Source organism: Phyllostomus hastatus, unplaced genomic scaffold, assembly GCF_019186645.2.
Source record: "Phyllostomus hastatus isolate PE091 unplaced genomic scaffold, TTU_PhHast_1.1 phas_contig_402, whole genome shotgun sequence".
Classification (NCBI taxonomy): domain Eukaryota; kingdom Metazoa; phylum Chordata; class Mammalia; order Chiroptera; family Phyllostomidae; genus Phyllostomus; species Phyllostomus hastatus.
Window position 1 is genome coordinate 877,856 of NW_025333873.1, and position 20,138 is coordinate 897,993.

A 20,138-nucleotide genomic window follows, 5' to 3' on the forward strand; every position below is an offset into this window, starting at 1 on the left:
AAAAGACCCAAATCAAAGTTCTAGAGACAAAAAGACCGACAATGTCTAAGATGAAAAATGTATAGATGGGCATAACAACAGACACTGCGCTTGAAGAATGACAGCAAAGCATCGGTGAGCTGTAAAGACACTTTTAAGCAGCCTAATGACATGCAGAAACAATTTCAGCCCCAAATTGCGGGGATCGGGAAGGCCCGAGCAGAGCAAAGTGTCAGCGGTGCCCTCCCCACCTTCCCTCCCTGGGCAGGTTGGCTCTCCCTGCTCTGGGACTGCATGTGTGGTCCCCCACAGCCAGGGCAGCCTGGCCTTTCAAGGGCCGATGCTGGGGGAAGGGGAGGACAGAGGCACCTGGGAGAAAGACTGGTGTGGTCTTCATGTTCCAGCACGGCCGTGTGCTAGAAAAGTGCCCACAGAGAGAGCCGCGGGTGGAGGGAGTGAAAGAGGTGCTGGTCGGCGTGGCCCCCGCGCCGCGGGGAGACGTGGGAGCTGACTACGCCCGGGGCCCCTGGTGAGTCACCGCGGTGCTGCCAGTGTTTCCTATAAACGAAACCTTTTCTGTGCTGGTGGGTAACGCGTGCTAGCAAGCCGGGAGTGCTGGGCCTTCCCGCAGGTAGAGACTTTCCACTTCCCTCAGGTCCAGTGGGTGAGCTCAGGTCCAGCAGAGTGCACTTTGGCCTACTTTATTCACACTGAATTGGCCCTTCCTCCACCAGAACTTGGCCATGCACGCAAAGCCAGACTCTGGCTCCCTGGAACTCCCTGCCATGGTTGCGGGTGATTACCTTTGTGTCCATGGGAACCATCACGACTGGGAAGGGAGCCTCCATGGTGCTTGTTGGTGAGCACATGGTAGGGTCAGACAGATGGGAAGCAGCACAGCCAGACACCTGAGGGATGAAGTCAAGGCCACCAGGACAGGGTTGGACCAAGGAAGCTCTACCAGGCCCAGACTAATGGGTGGTTCCCTGGGAAAGTCCTTTCTCTGAGGAGGAACAAAGGCCTAAGGTTGTCCTGTTCCAGGGGGCCAATGAGCCCAGGACTCAGAGCAGCACTTGTGGTGAGGTGTTTAGTCATTTTAGGCAATGTTTTCCCGGAACTCGGTTTCAGGGTCTTACATCAGAGATGCCGGCCCATAACTCCCTACATTTGACCAGGTATGGACATCTTCTTACAGGTAAGTGACAAGGGGGCCCAAGAGGATCCAGGGCCCCAGATATAACTCTCCCAGACACGACCAGATGGCAGGGATATGTAGGTCAAGGACAGGTGAGGCTCCACAGCCGAGGCCTAATTTCTTTCCCTCTCCCACCCTTTGTTCCAGAACAGAGCAATCATCCACAGCCCACCTGACAAGTATGTAACCCAAAGTTGCCTGAGCAGCCCTGCTCTTCCCAGACCTGGCGGGAGCACACCGGACTCTCGGCTTCAGTCTCCACTTCCTCACTTCTCCCCTCCACCCACCCACGAGAGTGATCTTCCTGCAAACCACAGCTCCCACTCATCACAGTGCAAAGCCCACCAATTTCAGCCTGGAATTCTCTGCTGATCTTATTTTTTCCTTAGCATAACTGATGTGCGTTCCTATCTGTTTCCCCACTAGCCTGCCTTAGCCTGGATGCCCCAGGAAGCAGAGCTAGAGGCATACACTAATATGCTACTGCTTTTTAGGGGGTGCATTTGGTGAAGTGAGAGCAAACGAAAAGGAAGGAGGTGAGGCAGGAAGCCAGGAGAACCAACATGCGGTTTGCTACTGAGCGGGCCCCGCTTACATTGAACAAACGGATTGCTTGATATTAAGGGCCCATCTTCCAACAGGTGTGGAAGTCTCAGGACAGCACATTCAGGGAGGAGGAAGCGGGGATAACGTGTCCACTGTGTCCTGTCCCCATTAGTCAAAGGTCTGCCTAATCTTACCCTTTGGGGTTGTGCGTGGAGGCCCATTAATGGCATCTCACACCTCAGAGGAAACAGAAGCCCAAGGGAGGAAGGAGAGTTGTGCTCTGTGGGTATGAGGGGAGGGGACTGCAAGACTGTGCCCACTGGAAGTCGGCCAGAGCTGCTGCCGAGTTGGTCGGCTGAGAAGCAGCTGGAGCAGAACCGGTAGCCCAGGGCCCCAGAGACAGTGAGGCCAGACGGTTGAGGTGGTGCACTACAGGTTCCTCGTATACTTTAGCCCCGCATCCAGCACGTGCAGAAGGTTCTCAGAAAACACGGGAGGATGGGTAGGTTGTTACATAGGACAATCTGTGTAAAGTGCTGGGCCTGGTACTTTGGAAATGTCCGTAAACATTAGCTTCTGCTATTATCATTATCATCTGCAATGTCCACCTTGCTGTGACCTGGAAAAGCTGCCTCTTGCCCACTCTCCGGCACTGTTCCTAACACATGACCAGGGGTCTTTTTCCAAAGGCCATTCCCCGCCCCCACCTCACCCTTGTAATTCAGGCTGTGGAGCTGGTCAAGGGAAGAGAAAGTGGGCCTGAGGACCAGCAGGGTGGGGCTGTGCTGGGGGGGCCTCAGCTGCATTTCCCCAGATGACTTCCCCTGCCCCCACCCCCAGGCCCGCTTCTGCTTCTCTCCACTTGGTCAGCAGACGTGAACCAACACGGTGAGCCTCCCACCCAGCTGCCCGCCTAGCACCCACACGTATCCTGCGGTCGTTCTGAGGGTGCACGGGCTCTTCCTTAGGATGGGTGCCCTGGGCAGGAGGGAGCAGCTGCTGCAAAGTACCAAGAATTCCCATTTTAGGAGCCTGGTTATGAAGCATCTCTTCATTTCCTCATCCTTCATGCAGACCCTCACCGCCCTCCACCTTGGCCTTGGTCTCTGCCTGCCATCCTCAGTCTGGAACTAAGGCCCACTGGCTTTGAACAACTCAGTGGTTCCAAGTTGGGACCTAAAGCAGAATCAGGCTCTCCCAGGAAAACAGCTCACCAGCGATGGGGGAGGGGTGGGGCTGGGACAGCACCTCCCCTTCACCCCTCAGGAGCAGAGACCCCATGGCCTGCCCCACTCGAGAAGCCCACCCAGTAGCCTGCATCCAAGACTCACCCCAGACCTGTCTAGAGAAGCACCAGAGGAAAACCCCAAAGCCCTGGCCAGATGGGGTGCAGCGCAAGAACTCCACTGTCATCCCAGTTCAGCACATACGTTATGGGGCAATCCATATGTACACTCATGACTTTGAAGTTACACTAATTCACGTGCCCACACTCGCTCACTTATTTGTTCCATCATCCAGCAAGTGAGTTATCAACCCTGGAAGAACTGGAAGGGACGTGACCGCGGAGTCGAGCTGCAGCAGGAAGAAGGTCCATGGCAAGCAACTAAAATACCACAGGAAGGAACCGACGATCAGCTCACAGGGGAGGAGGAAGCTCATTTCCGCCTGCGGGCACCAGGAAGGAATTGTGGACGTGGGCCTTCAAAACCACATCAGGAGGGATACGCAGGCATTCTCTAGGAGCAAGAGTGCAGAGGCTGCGGACGGGGCTGGGGCATTCCGGGCAGATGGAAAAAATGTACCAAACTGGGGGGGTACGTTTGTATGTACCCCCAAACACAGTGTATGCGTTTGTTTATTATTATTCTGTAAAATTTTTATTAAAAACCGATTGGGCTCTGGATTATTGGGTTAGGTACCAGGGTGCAGAAATAACGAGGCAGACATAATCCTTCTTCTCTCAATCTGGTGGAAGATTGAAAATAAACAAACAGAAATCACACCGATGACTCTATTCGCAATTGTGCTAAGCCCGTGTCAAGGGGAAGAGGAAGCTACGGGAGGCGGGTGAGAGCGGGGCTCTTTTGATCTGGGAATCAGGAAAGGCCTCCCTGAGGAAGAGCCAGTTAAGCTGTTTCTCGAAGGATGAGTGGGATTAGTCAGGCAAAGCATTCCAGGAAGAGGGAACAGCACGTGTGACGGTCCTAAAGTAGAAGAGGCATAGGGCCCAGGGTCCCAGAATGTACTCCAGGGCAGACAGGGTGCTCTGTCGTGCAGGAGGCAGGCAGAGTGAGGTGGTATGGGACCAGGAGGCTTTGATCTTGACCCTAAACGCAAGAGGAGTGAGGTGTCAAGAGTTGCACTGTGAAAAAGACCCCTCTGGCTGCCACGCGGAAAGTGGAGAGGAGCAGTAACATGTGTGGGGAGACCAGTTCAATCAGCGAGTTTCCCAGTGAGAACTGACGGGAGCTTTGAATAAGGATGATGGGGGCCTATGCCCGGAGGTTGTTTTACTTGGCCTGGAACGAAGCTTGGGCATTAGTGATTTTTAAAAGTTCTCAAGGTGATTTGAATCTATATCCGGGGTTGAGGACCCTTGAGTTAGAAGGACTCACCTCAAAAAAGAAGAAGAACAAAAAGAATATTGCTCTACTCCAAGTGATAGAAGGTGGTAGCGTGGCCTCATGGTGATGGAGCTGGAGAGCAAGGATGGGTACTTTTAGGAAGTAGAATAGACAGTAGTAAACGAGAAGAACTACTAGATTTTTGGTTTGGGCAATCCCGAGAAATAAGACACTGGAGAATACCAACTGTGGGGCTCATGACATAAGTTCAAGTTTGGACACATTGAGTGTAAGGCACCTACAAGCCATCTAAGTGGCCAGCAGACAGTTGGACACACAGACCTGAAGTTCAGAGAAGTCTGGGCTAGGGGTGCAAATTTGAGTGTCATGGATGTAGGGATAGTGTTTTTGAGACATGGCTGGGGTTGCCTAGCAAAAGGACAGTGTGTGGGGTGGGAGGAGAGAAGACGGCCTAGGACCACACCTGAGGCGCTCCTGCATCGGAGGTTGAGTGAAAGGAGAGAGGAGTTGGCAACAGAACCCGTAAACAAGAATCTAGGGACAGTCTTGAAACCCAAAGCAGTCAATATTTCAATGTTCCTGAAGGTCGAAAAGATGAGATCTGAAGAATGTGTATTCGGAGGATGCATTGAGGGAGATGAGGCTGAGGAAGGGCTCTGCTCAGGTTTTGCAAAGGGTGGTGCATCCAGACTCAGGGACTGGAGTTTCACCCTCCAGACTCTTTGGAGCCACAGGAGATTATAGGCAGGAGGGTGGCAATCGGTTTTTAAAAGGCTTACTCCGGGTCAGGGAGGATGACCGTCTGGTTAGGGAAAGAAACAAGATTTCAGTAGAGAGTCAGAGACCATGGCAATAGTTTTGAGAGAGGATGGCGAATTACACCAGAGATGGAGAGTAGCTATTGGCAGGACAAATGTGTTTAAGAGACAGCTGAGCAATGTTACGGGTCCCCCGCCAGCCAGCCTCCCTGGTTGTGGCCCAAAGGGCTGCCCCTGATGAGGAGCTGAGCAGGGGCCTTGGGTTATTTTAAATATTGGGAGAAATCTCCCCAACATGATCACATTGGGGAAGCTGTTTTTATCTTTGTAACATGACGGTGCCTGGGGGTTGGGGAGCGCCCCCCCGCCCGCCGCCCGAAGGCTAGGTGGGGCTGTAGATGGGCCCAGTCACTCAGAGAAGGTGGGGACTTTCATAGAGCAAAGGAGCTTTAGGGAAAAAATGCAGATTTTTGAGAAGCCATTGAAGGGCGGGCTGATTCAGAGTAACCAAGTCAATAGGAAAACTCAAAAGGTAAGAGGAGGAGGAAACAGGAAGGAGAGAGCTGCTGGGTGGAACCCGGGCTGGGTGGGACTGAGGTGGAGGCTCAGCCGCAGAGCTGAGCGACAGGGCACTGGGCCAGCGAGCCGGCTAAGTCATGAGCTTGTGGTTGGAGGCTGGGAGAAACGGTCTGGGGCAGGGTCATAACCACTTGCATTTATACAGCATTTGACAACTGGAGAACACGTCCACATACGTCCTGAAGTAATTTCACAGCCGCGTGGAGAGGCAGGCAGGGTGGGGGTTGGTTGAAGCCTCCACTTCCAAGTTAGAAGTGAAGAGAGGCTCAAGGGATTCAGGAGACTCGTTCAAGTTTACATGGCTGGTAGCATGGCTGAGCTGGAGGGTGAGCTCAGGGCATCTGTTCCACCATGGAGCCTAAGTCCGCAGGGTGCTTTCTCGTCTGAGAGGGGGTGGGGGGAAGCAAGAAGGAGAAACAAAGGGGCAGGTGACCCAGGGACAGCTGGTGAAACCCAAGGGTTGGAACCCAGGGGGGCCTCTCCCGAGGGAGGGACAGGAACCTGAAGCTGTTGGAACCCCAAAGAGGGTCTCTCCCCTGACAGCCCGCCCCCCAGGCCGTCTTTGTGTCAGTCTCTCTGGCCCCTCCCTGTCTCGGCCTGTGTTCCCCACTTGCAGTTCTCTCTCTGGAATGCACTTCCCAGGAACCCCGTGGCTCCTTTCCTCACACTCCCCCGCTCTTCCCTCCTGTGATCCCACCCCTGTGCGATCTTGCACGACCACCCAACCTAAAACAGCAGCCCAGCCGCACTCGGCCTTCCTTATCCCCCATTTCATTTTTCTCCATTACATGTCACTGTCAGGCCCTCTGTGCGTTTTGTTATTTATTTTATTGTCCAGCTCCTCCTTCTAGAATGTGAGCTCCACAGAGGCGGGGATTTTCTACTGTTCTGTCCACTTTTGTACCCTCAGTGCTTACGCATACAGTAGTTGCTCAGTGAAGATTTGCGGGATGAGCTAATTAATACGTAAAATGTCTTGTCTTCCCAAATGCCTGCTTCCTAGAGAAGTAAGTATAAAATGACTATCTTGGGAAGTGGGGGGAAGTGGGGTTCCCTGAATGAAACAGTAAGGAAGATTAAGAGCCCAAAGGCAGAGCTTGAGAGAGGAAATCTTTTCTTTTCTGGTCCTTACACATTGGCAAGATTAGCTAATGGTTTGGGAAAGAAATGCAGACTTTCTACATAAAATAAAAATAATTAGAGATGTGACGAACTCCACAAAATGGAACAGGTGGTGTAAATGTTACGAGTGAGGGTCCTGGGGGTGGGTCCATGGTGGCCCCTGCAGGGCAAACACCTAGCCTTTTCATGATGAAAGCTGGCTTCCTTCAGGCCAACCTTCCCTGAGTAACACAAAGCTGCTACCAAATGAGGAACTCTTGCCCGGAGTGCTGGGAGGGGCCAGGTCAAGCTTGGGTTGAGGCAAGCCAGGTGCTAAGGATACAAAATTTAAGGAGGCACCTCCTCTGGGCTTAGTGACAGTACAGGGTCTGTCATTGCAGGATACCTGAAAATGAAGGCCTCCTCAAATTCCCAAGCTCTCATTGAGACACTCACTTTCAGAGCAGGAGCCCTGCTGACTTTCAGGCCCTAGTCACTTTTTGCCTTTGTGGATCCCTTCCTCCTTAACAAAAATACATATTAAAATTTATATTTTTAAATTGCATTGACATAAAGACCAATAAAACCCAAGCCAGATTATATTTCCTTTGTTCTTCTGATTTTAAAATATATAAAAATGTTTTCACAGCCCCCCAAATTGTCCTGGGCCCCAGACACTGTCGGTTACTGTGCCTAACAGCTAAGGTGGCCCTGGTGAGGGAGTCCCACGAACCTGAGAGTGGGTCCTAAATTTTGTACCCTAGGTGCCTCACCTCACTAGTCCCAGCCCTGGGCCCAGGAATATTGGCGGTCCCTAAATTAGCAACCTCCACCGAGTGATTTAATTTTCTTCGCTTGTCTGAGCTTCAGCATTCTCCTGTTTAAGTGGCTGCAATCAAGTAAGAGTTGTTCATTGCAATATAAATAGCGGAATGTAATAAAATCACCACATGATCCAGAAATTCCACTCCTAGGTAGTACCCAAAACAAGTGAAAGCAGGAACTCAGACAGATATTTGCACACCGTGTCCATAACACCACTGTTCACAACAGCCGAGCATTGGAAACAGCCCAGATGTCCATCAACCGACGCACACAATGCAGTACCACACGCGTACAATGGAATATTGTTCAACCATAAAAAGTAATGAAATTCTACAACGTGGGTGAACCTGAAAACACTTTTGCTAATTGAAAAAAACTGTTCACAAAAGGACCAATGTTATGTGATTCCACTTACATGAGGCACCTAGAATAGGCTAATTCACTGAGACAAAGTAGTTCAGGGTTCCTGGCTGGGATGATGAGAAAGTTCTGGAAATGGGTAGTGATGCTACTGCACAAAATTACAAGTGTACTTAATGCCACTGAATTGGACACTTAACCACAGTTAAAATGGCACATTTTGTGTATATTTCACAATAGAAATATATGCATAAGCACTTTACACAGGGCAAAATGTCAAATGTAAGAAGTCATCATTATCATTATTGATAATTACTGTACTGCTGTGGTAGACACGTGGTCCAAAGTTCAGACAGACAGGCGGGCATAAAACCGCCTTGTAAACAGCCTTCTCCAGCCCAGACCTGTTGCTCACCGCCCACTGCAGCCCACAGATTTAATGACCAAGCCTAAGAATGAATGGACAATAGCCAAGACTCTGGAAGCCCTGAGTATCATAGTGTGCGCCTGCATCCTGGAAACCTGTCTTACCTTGTCCTTCGATACCGTCCCCTTTGGGGGACCAGGGATCATGGTTTTGGCTGCGAGAGAGTCCCGGTGCTGGAGGCACAAGGAGTGCCCCGTGAGAGGCCGGGCGGCCCACTGGTCCTGACAGTGGGCACTTTGTGCCAGGGCTGGCCTGACCTAATTTCCCAGTTTGGAAAGAATGTCCTGGTATCAGAATGAGCTGAAAGGAGAGAGCCGGGGGTGTCGTGACCCGGGACGGGGACCCATGGGCGTCAGTATCAGAGCTACTTCTCTTTTGACAATACGAGCAAACCCGACTCGCCAAAGTGGAGTCTAAGAAAACATACAAAAGGGGTGAAGTGGGAGAGGGATTCCCAGGACAGAAGGGATACTTCACAACAAATTCCCTGCAAGGGTTTTTTTCGGGTAAGTCTGTCCGGTTCAGTTTGGGTCCCAGGAAAATCCTGCCCCTTTGGGGGACTTGGGAATTCCCTTGGTGAGCAACATGTAGTATTTATAGGGAGCGAGTCTGTACCATAGCTTCCATTAGATTCTCAAAGGGCTGTGTGACCCCCAAAGGCTCTTAATACCACTGTGTCTGTGAACTTAAAGTGTGATTGCAGAGATCAGTGTTTAACTTTTACCCAGTTTTTAGGGGGCGTATGGGTTGTTTCAGAGGCTGCGTCAGATGGCACACACCTGGCGGCAGAAGAGGCACAACGCTCCTAAGTGAAGCTATTGCTTTTTAAACAGGAAAGGTTTGCATCTTGGCATAAACGCTGGCCCCAAGTGACAGCGAGTCTCCTTGTTGACATGATGTCTCCCAGCTTTTGTACCTGCGTGTGAGTGACACACCTAAGTCACCCATCAGCTCAGAGCGCTGGGCAGGTCCGAGAACAACCCTCCACGCCCCACTGATCCCTTTAGTGACTCTTTGCCATCTAATTTCAGCCTCCAAACAGCTCTTAGGGGATCCGCAGGGACTCCTGGCCAGGCTGGCAAGCGCCAGGCAGAAGCCAGCTTGCAGGGTCCTGCACTTTCCTCCTGCTCAGGACGGAGACGGGTCGTAAGGCACGAAGGGTAATTTAGAGGCTCTGAAGAGTGACTCAGACATTCCAACGGGGCTTTCATTTTTTCCTTTTTGTTGATGTGTAAAATGTAATTGTAGTCATTTTTTCCAACGAGTTGAGTTGATAAACAGTGATTATCCACAGCACTTTTTGAGCTGGGGCCATCGAGAACCAGTCCACAGACCAACATTCTTCTCTCTTCCACCCCCAACACCTAAGATAACCACCCCAAGCCTCGGGTTGGAAGTTTCTTGGTCCCAGGAGTTTTAGCAAAGGCGCAGGCTGCAGATGGTCAAAGGAGGCTCTACAGGAAGGGAGGCCTTTGAGGAGGCGTGGAAGATTGTAATCTCAGGCCCAACTTCCAGCTCCATCCACACTCCTTCATTACCTGGGATGAAGGAAGAGCAGAGAAACGGCTTGTTCTGCATCAGAGAGATGGTCCTCAAGAAAGGGACAGGACACAGAGAACATTTAGTGAGCACCTTCTGTGAGCCGGGAGCTCAGCTAACTGACCCCTTCCACGCGCACCATTTCATGTAACCCTCACAGCAGCAAAGAATTGTTTCAACCTGGTGTGCACTAGATGTCAGATGTTGTATTTGCCTGATCTATACAACAGTTACTCCACTTGGTTACTATTGTCTTTCTCCAAATTACAGACAAAGCAATTAAAACCCAGAGAATTAAGTCACAGGGCCAGTTAGCGAGTGCTGGGGGGAGCAGGATTTGAACCCAGGTCTGTCTCACTCTAAAGTCCATCCTCTTGCCACCACACAAGGGCGTCCCCCATCTGACAGCTGGCCTTGCTGGCCCATGATGGTCTCGTATGCCCAGCTATGACAGTGCGGTCACACCTCCAAGAGAGTTTGTGAAGTAGCTGCCCACAGTTCCCTCCACTGACCACAGAGACACAGGCTTCCCAAGAGAATGTGCTCATCACTGCCCAGTGATTACCAGACCAGCTAAGAGCTGACAATGGGCAAGACTAGCTGGGGAATTCTGGCTTTCATTGCTGTCACTATCATCTGTCCTGCCCTAGGGGAAGGGACAGTTGAGGGGCTCCTTAAATCGCTATCACATTGCCGGAACACATAACCCTCACCTCTGGAGAGGAATTCTCTTTGGTGGCAAGACTGTTGGGAGACCCTTAGGCCAGGATCCCATCACCCCAATTTACCTGGTGGTGTTGGGTAAAGGATGGAGGGGCGAGCTGGGACTGGGGTGTTTTGGAGGAAGGCTATTTAAGGGCATTCTAGCCGGATGGCTCTCTCTAAAGCTCCCGGTGAGAAGTCCCGCCCTGGCCCTGGGCTGGGGCAGTGGGGCCCGGCCTGGGCGGGGGAGGGGTAGGAACACTGGTGAGAATGAAAGGAGCCTTCGGGAAGTTTTGGTGGAGGTTTGACTGGGCCAGGCATGGCATCAGAGGGCCTCCATGATCCATTTTTAATTAGATCCAAAAGCTTAATACTCACAATTTTTAAACGGACGTAGGGAGGGACAGGTGATTTAGTCAAGAGAGCCTTGGTGCCTGAGAGTGAAAACTGCCAGCAGTACTGTCGGCCTCTGAGCTACCGTTTCTCCTTATTAAAATGGTGCCGTCATAGCCCTGGCTGGCGTAGCTCAGTGGATTGAGCGTGGGCTGCAAACCAAAGTGTCGCAGGTTCAATTCCCAGTCAGGGTACATGCCTGGGTTGCAGGCCATGACCCTCAGCAACCGCACATTGATGTTTCCCTCTCTCTCTCTCTCTCTCCCTCCCTCCCTTCACTCTCTAAAAATAAATAAATAAAATGAAAAAAAAAAGAAGAAGTTCTTTAAAAAAATGGGGCCGTCATGCCTCAGACTATTTTTCATGAGGGTGGGGGTTCAGAAGTCATTTAATATTAATTCCACCAAAGTTCATGGTCTTTTGCTTTCTGGCTGCTTTTAAGATTTGCTTTTTATCTCAGGGTTTCTATATTTTAATTTGTTATGTCCAGAGGTCTGTTTCTCTATTTTGGGGGGGGGCGAGATTTAGCAGATTAAAAGCATCTGTGGAATGTTGCTTTTAATAATTTATGACAAATTCTCATCCATTTTCCTGTTGAATATCACACCCCTTTATTTTCCTTCTCATCTCCTTTGGAAGCCCCATTGGATGGCATTAAATATTCCATTTCTGCTCTGTATGTCTCTCGTCGATGTTGTCCATCATATTTTTAACCTCCTTATTTCTCTCTCCTCAAAGGTGTTGACAATAATATCCAGCACATAGCAATCACGTGGTAAATTATTGTACCCTTTCCTGGGAAAGGTCGGTAAGTATGTAATTATTGGGGTGGGGGAGCCTTATGTTTAAGGGCCAAACTGAAAAATGAATCATTGCAAGATCTATTTATACAAAGAAGAACTGGGAGGCAGACAGAATGGGGCGGAATGGTCCGCTACAGTCTTTGCTCCTCAAGGTCTGTTTCCTGGGTTTCACCAGCAACATTGGCCTCCCCCGAAGCTTGTTAGAAATGCAGAATATCAGGCCCCACTCTGCACCTGCTGGAATAAAATCTGCATTTGTAACAAGAGCCCCCAGAGATTCACGTGCAAAGTTTGAGAAGTGCTTCTGCTGTAAAGCTCAGCTGAGAACATTGGAACCGCCTGGGAAGTTTTTTAAAAATACTGGCGTTTGCATCTCAGTCTCAGTGACATTGCTTTTATTGGTCTAGGCTGGTAAGGCCCAGGCTTTGAGGATTTTTTAAGCTCCTCCGTGATTCTCATGTGCAGCAAGCGTTGAGAACCACAGCTCTGCAGCCCTGCAGTTTCAGGCACGAGGGGCACCTGGGCGGGGAGAAGCACTGGACACGCAGGAAGCCTGCTCTGCCTTTCCCCAGGCAAAAACCTCCCGGCTGGCAGCAATTGGCCCTGGCTTTTGCCCAAAGGAGACAGCAGGGTTTAAAGGGAGGGTATTGCGCTGGGATCCTAGATTCTAGCCTCTCTGAATGGGCTGTTTTCCTGAGCCTGGTCACTGCAGGTCAAATAAAGGAGCGAGCTGGTGAACTGTCCCTCTGTGATGAGTCTAGGAGCCCAGAAGTCCTCACTTGAAAATGAGGCATTTACTCCCTCCAGCTGTGAGGTCTAATGTTTCCCCTGCATCCTCAGTCCATCCCTGTTTCATGAAGATCCTGCTGAGGCGGCTCCCCACAGCCAGGCTGGACACGGTGGGGCCATTAGCAGCTTCCCAAAGGGCAGGGCAGGGCAGGGCAGGGCAGGTGTGCTCCTAAGTGGTAGAGAGGGCTGGATCCCATTTCCATGGAGGTGGTGGGGGTCACACTAGTGGTCACTCTGTGGAGGAGTAAGTGACAGGGCAACCATACTTGGAAGGCTTCTGGGGTGTGACATTCTCTATCTAGACCTGGGTGGTGGTTTTATGGGTGTATAAACCTTCACTGACTATTCACATGGGAACTGAGAACTGTATGTAAATTATGCCTCAATTAAAAACAAAGAGCAAGTAGTGCTTTACAGGCACGCAGGGAAATGAAAATTTCAAGTCACTTGACAGCCGGGAGCTGGGGACTTGGGAGAGTTTGGGAAATTGGGTAGACAGGGAGAGAGTGAGAGCCAGAGAGAGACCCAAAGTAACAGGTCCACACGGAAACAGACAAAGAGACAGAGCAGGTGCTTATGGGAATAAGTGGACCCAAATTCCAGGCAGTCCAATAGGTCCTAGGTAAAAGGGGGAAGGGGCTTCCAAGTAGGTTGATTCACCCCCATACTCCCAGTTTTAGAACCTGAAGTCCTGGAAACGTCTCAGGTAGAGGCAGTGGGGATGGGTCCAGGCCAGGGGCTGAGATGCTAAGGAGGAGCCCAGGGTGGGTTAGGTAGCCGGGCTCTCACCTCGTAGGCCAGAGATGGCCGTGAACCAGCGAGAGTCTGACCTGAAGCAGCGGCTACGTGCTCTGCGGCCTTCCCAGGCACTGCCCAGGGGCGCCTTCCGTCTACAGAAGCTCCGCCTTCACAGCGCCCTCCAGGTTAGTGCGCAGTTGTTCGTTTGCTTATGGGCTTTTCTCTTGGTTTCGAGCCCCTGGGGGTAAGGGTAGGGCCTCCTTGCTTTTCCACACCCCTCGTCAGCTCTGCTGGGGCAGCGCTGGGGCCTCAGGAGGTTCTTACATTTTTTTTTTTTTTGTGCTACAGACCCTTGAAGGAGTTTTAATCCTCTTCATAGAGTAATGCTTTCAATGAATTCAGTAAAACGCAGAGAGTTGCAGAGAAAACCCATTAGGCTATGATATAGCTATCGAGAGATTTTTTTAAAAAAACATTTGTGGTAAAGTCACAAGGATCCTCCTTTATTAATGCTTTACCTAATTCGATCCAGCTGCACGCGTGATGCTGCGGTAGCCTGGATCATAGACAGTAATCCAAGGTACCTGCCACAAGCGTAGTGGGAGAACGAAAATCTATGTGATTGCTGCTGGTGACAGTCACAGGTGCCACTGCCCCCGCTGTGCGTTGTTGCCTACGTTCCTAACAGCAGCGGATGCTAACTTCCACTTAGTGTTTTAATGAAACTATAGATGTAACTTCTGCCCCATCCAAATTTACACACACACCCGAGTTCTGTCCTGTGTATGTGAATGAAAAGGTCAGATGTGTGTATGGCAAACGGAGGGCACAGTGTTCTTGTGACTTCTGCCAGTCTTTGAGGGATGCAGGTGCTTCTGGGACGGGCGGGGAAGCCAAGAATTGGTTAATACCAAATTATTAGCCGGCAAACTGTGAGGCCAGAAGTGAACAGGAGAGGCTGGTCTCTGTGTTCCAGAGCTGGCTACGGATCCTCTATAAACTGTTGTCGTAAAATAACATTTGGTGTGACCCTTGCCTCCTCCCTCTGCTCCCCCGTGTGCTGGAGGAGGGATAGCTGGCAGAACTTGGGCACTGTGGGCACCCAGGGAGCCTGTCTCTTCAGCCTAGAGAGGGCCTTTGGGGAAGAGCTGGAGGTGCTTTGGGTTCAGCCCAGAGTCCGATCCTGCCATAGCCAAGGGAGAGTCTTGGAGGGCTCCCAGGGAGGTCCCTGACCTCACGATGCCCTGAACATCCCCCCACCCCCTGTGAGATAAGCTCTGGGTAGGTCCTCCTGGGACCCTCTTTTAAGATGAAAGCCCACCTGGGGGGTACATTCAGAACTTAAGGTCTTAGCATGAATGCATTTTCCTATCACCCTGTGCAAGAGAGCAGGGGAGCAGAGACCCTGGGGGGAGGGGGCCTCATTCCTGGCACCAGCCCAAATGACCTTCACCTGGAACACTGCCCTCTAATTAGCGGTCAGGAAATCAAGGCATAGCACAGCGGGAGGCAGCAGCTGCAGCCTGGTGACCTTTCAGCCCTCCAGACAGCCTGCCCCTACCCCTGCATAGCAGGGCTACGGACCCCATGGGTTATTTTTATCTAATGGCGCTACCGTAGGTGTCTGGTAGCTGCTGCGGTGGGTTCCAGCAGCGGTGAGCTTGCAGCCAGGATTTCCTGTGCAGCTTCCTCCTCATGCAAGGTTCCCTTCCTCCTCCAGTGCTCACCAGGCGATCCAAGGGTGGCCTGCAGCCCAACCCGGACTCGGGGTCCACGAAGGGCATTGTGGCCTTCCCTGGCTTGTCCTCCCCGGCCCTCACCCCCCACCAAACACACATATACACTGGCCACCCAGGCTCTGCCCTTGGGTACCCCAGCCCCATTTCCTCTGCAGAGAAGGACATGCTAGCTTCCTCTCACCACACAACTCTACAAGGTAAAAGTACACTTTCTAGAAAGTTAGGTTCACTAAGTCAGTGGTTCTCAAACTGTTTTGACTTTGACCTATTGCAGGAAAAATATCTTTTTTCATGACCTAGTCCAGACATCCATACATATGTAGGAATGAAACAAAAATTTCAGGAAATAACATGTGATCTTCCCATGTCTGCTGCACTTGGGGTTTGGATTTTTTTTCTGTTCTATTTAGTCTTTTCTATTTGCTTTCTTTCTTTAAAAAAAAATTCTAGCTGCAACCCACAAGTAAATCAGTTTCACAACCCAATCAGGATTCACAAGTCAGTTTGAAAAATACTGTACTAGACATTTCTTTCTGGAGGATTTCTCTTGGCTGAACAAGGGGAGGGCACTCGGGTGTAGAGAGGCCTCTGGACCAGGCACGGCCCTGGGCTTGGAGCCATGTCCGTTTTACAGCAAAGGAAGCTGAAGCACAGACAGGCTGGGTGGCTTGCCCACAAAAGCAGCCGTGATGGGTGCATTTACACCATGGAAATTGGCAAATGCTGCAAATCAGGACATTTTTTTTTCTTTACACCTTTGGAAAGCCAGCTCCTCCGTACACATTTACCAGCAGCACACTCCCGATTCTAACCTGTCTCCTTCTTGTTCCAAAGTTGGTTCATTGTGAGGCCCTCTTACCTCAGCTACCTCCTCTATAATAAAATAACATCAAACAGGCCTGCTTTACGGGAAAAAGTATATTCACTGAGCACATTCCGGTGAGAAAGAGGAACAATGACTAGAAAGAAACAAAAATGTAAATAATCGAGTGCTAATATGATGGGATTTGAAAGGCGAAGTCCCCTAGTTTCGCCATTTTGTATGACTTCCATCAGTGCTAAATGCAGTTTGTGCAAAGGAAAAAAACATCCAAAAATTCTATCTGTGAAGACCCACACTTTGCAAAACTGTTGTGAGAATTAGAAGAAATGAAGGTAAACCGATAGCCCAAAGTGCCGTAGATGGTAGCTGATATTTGAAAAGAAGGAATTCACACTGGGGGCGGGGGGATGGCAAAGGAAGTATTGCAAATGAATCACGTTTTGAAGTAGGACCTTCTATCAAGGTAAGTGGTGAGAAGAGAGTATTTCGAGGACTAGTCTGACTCATAGATTATACTGATGAATATATCACACATTTATTACTAATTTGCAAAATTCTAACATAAGGGTTTTGCAGCCTCAAATTTATCCAGTCTCAGTGCAGCGGTGCCCCCTCCATCTGACAGACATCTCTGCCTGGTGACCCCCAGAGAAGGCACTGAGCCTCAGGAAGGAGTGGGCCCCAGCTGCTGGAACGTGGCCTTGGCCTGCCTAGGACCCCCTCTTGTTCATGGCCACCCAGCTCTCTGAAGCTACACAGGAAAAGTCTATGTGATCGTCATCATCGTCGTTATAGTTGTGACAACAATGGCTGTATTCATTTCCTAGTGTGTCTGTAACAAATTATCATAAAATTAATGACTTAACACAAATTTATAATCTTATCATTCTTGAAGTCAGAAGTCTGAAATGGGTGTCACTTGGCTACGATCAAGGTGTTTCTGGGAGATTTCAGGAGAATCATTTCCTTGCTTTTTCCAGTTTCTAGAGGTACTTGAATTCCTCGGCCAGGAGCCCCTTCCTCCACCTCCAAAGCCAGCGGTGTTTCATCTTCAAACCTCTCTCTGGCTCCGACACTCCTGTGCCTCCCCACTTTCGTTGTAAAGATAATTGTGATCAGATTGGACTCACCTGGATGATCCAGGTTCTTCCCAAATCAAGGTCAGCAACCTTAATTCCACCTGCAACCTTAATGTCCAGCTGCCATGTAACATAACATGTTCACAGGCTCCTGGGATTAGGACATGTACGTCTCTGGGAGTGGGAGGCATTATTCTGCCCACCATGATCGCTAATGTTTCTTGAGCACTTACTATGTGCCTGGTACAGTTCTAAGCAAGTTGCTTGTAGTCATGCATGTAAACTTCACCACAATTCTGTGAAGCAGGTACTCATTTTACAGGTGAGAAAAGGGAGGCACACAAAACAAAAGTCACTTTTGCAAGTAGCTTGCACCTAGTTAGTAAGAGGTAGGGCCAGGAGTTTGAGCTCAGAGGCCATTCTCGTAGCCATAAACCTCCCTTCAGCAATCGGAGGATAGATGCACAAACTGAATTCTACCTGAGTTCTACCTGGATCGTCATTCTTTGGTGATCCAGAAGTCCCTTCAGGATGTGACAGTGCCTCGGGTCTGTCAGTACTGACTGCTGTTTGTCAGGAGTCACATAGCTCTGGATGGCCTGACCAGTAGACCTTCAGGGGCTGGATGCCGGGTGAGCCTGTGTCCTTCCCCAGGGGGCTTCTCACAATGGGCAATAGTGATTCTCTGTGGTATGTAACTGTAGCTATTCCTCTCTGTACTCCAGCCACGCCAGATTCACAGATATTCCTCAGAAAGGCCAAGTCCATTTCTACCGTAGAGGCTTTGCACGGGTGTCACCCTGCCTGAAATCTCTCCTCAATATATACAAAGCTCAACCATCACTTCCGACAGGTCTCTGTCCAAGGATCCCCTCTTTAAAAGGAGCCAGGCATCGGGCCCATCTTCATGGGAGATGTCTCCCACTTCCCTCCTCAATATTTTGATGGGCAGAAGGCATTAAAGTCTCTTTTTCTCCCTGCTTTCTGCCCCCCAAACACCCACAGTGATGAACAACAGGGGCAGACTAAGGGAGCTGGGTTTGCAGGTAGGGAGGTGTCTTCTTTACCTTGAGGCTCCCCTTGACTCTGGTGTGCGCAAACGTCCCAGAGCAAGAAGCAGGGAAGAGAAGGCAGGAACTAGCTCCGTAGACACCAGATCTTCCAGGCAAAGGGAGGAGAAAACCCTGACTCGTGGGGCACCTGCAGAGTGCTCAGAGTCCACACACCTGTGCAGGAGGTACTGGCCTTATCTCCGTTTCATAGAGAACACTGAGGATCCTGGACATTAAGAAATGGGCTCCAAATGGCATATGGAGGAAGGGGCAGGGCAGGACTTGAATGCAAGTCAGCCTGAATACACAGCCAAGGTCACCAGCTGCCATCCAATGCTCCTTCTTCGGGAGAAAGGAGGTGACCCGGGGTGAAACAGGGACAGTATTGAAGTGATTGGCCAACATGTAAAAGGAATTTATTTCTCAATGAATAATTATTCTATTTAGAAAATTTCATGAAAACAATGAGTGACAGAAGTGAAGACTCATGTTTCCATCCCCAGGGACTATTTGCAGACGGCCATTCAATTGTTCCAGCGCCATTTGTTGAAAAGACTGTCCTTTCTCCACTGAGTTGGCTTTGTCAGAATCAATTGGCCATAAATGTGTGCATTTATTTTTGGACTCGCTATTGTGTTCCACAGATCTATTTGTCTGTCTAGATGCCAGTACTACCTTGTGTTGCTGACTGTAGCTTTAAAAACTGAGTTCTTCGATCTTTTTCAAATTATGTTCTTCTTCAAAATTGTTTTGATTATTCTAGGTTCTTTGCATTTCCATATGGATTTCAGAATCAGATGATCAGTTTCTACACAAAAAGCTTACTGGGATTTTGAGTATGTTGAATCTATAGACCAGTTTGGATATGATGACAGCTTAACATTGCATTTTCAGATCCATGAACATGGTATACCTTTCTGTTTATGCAGGTTTTACTTAATTTCTCCCAGCAGTGTTTTGTAGTTGTCATGGAAGAGGTTTTACATGTCTTTTGTCAGATTTATCCCTAAATAATTTATCTTTTGATGCTAATGTAAGTGGCATTTTAAATGTCAACTTCCAATTATTTATTGCTACTATATATAGAAAGTCCATTTTTATATTTTGATCTTAGATCCTGAAACCATACCTAACTCACATATCAGTTCTAGTAGCTTTTTTTTTCTGTAGATTTTCATAGGATTTTCTACATAGACAATGCATCTGGAAATAAAGACAGTTTCATGAGGTGCTATATTCAAGGGGGCTGTGTTCTCATAAACTCCACCCTCGGGTTATTGGAGGAAAATAGAAGGACAATTCAGCCTTGGGTTAGAAAAATGTCGAAAAAATTTTTTCACAAAGCACCACCTTCTGTCTCTCTGACCTCCACAAGCCTCCGTCCTGGCCTCCGGGCCTCCCATGGTGTCCACTCCAGATCCGTTTCCATTCAGCCAGATTGTATAAGCATGTAAACTATACCTTTCAATGCCCTGCACTTAGAATAAAATGCAAACTCTTCACCCAGGCTGTGCAACCCTCCTTGCGCTATCTCCTCCTCCCCACCCCCACTAGCCAAGCTCATTCCAAGCCTTCTCTCTGCCAGAAGCGTTCTTTCCACGCACCTCATCCCCTCTTCTCCTGCCCCTTGTCGCTTCAGATGTCCTTCGTGACCGTACTCTTCCCTCTTCTTCCGGCCTTGCCCTCCACCATGTTTGTCACTGAATTTGACACCAAAGCAGTGCCTGAGGGCTGGGACCACTGCTAGATTGTTTACACCAACCTCCACCCATGGTGTAAGGGTGGTGTAAACCACCCTTTGACCACCCATGTCCACCCATGCCAGGTGAGTGGCAGCACTCAGGAAATGGTCTTAATGAGTGCTGCGCTTTCTTTGGCCACACCCCTGAGTTTCTGTGAACAAACTCACAACATATCTTGGGTATTTCTCTTCCCTTAGAAGGGTGGTTGTAAACGATGGCTGTATGTTAAAATTTCCCCAGGTGATTCTAAAAACTACTAATGTTTCCACCTCACCCCAGCCTATTGAAAGCCAAATCCTGGTGTGTAGCACCCAGGTATTTGTATAATGTTTAAAGACTTCTTGGTAATTCTGATGTACATCCAGAGTCAGGAACCACCAG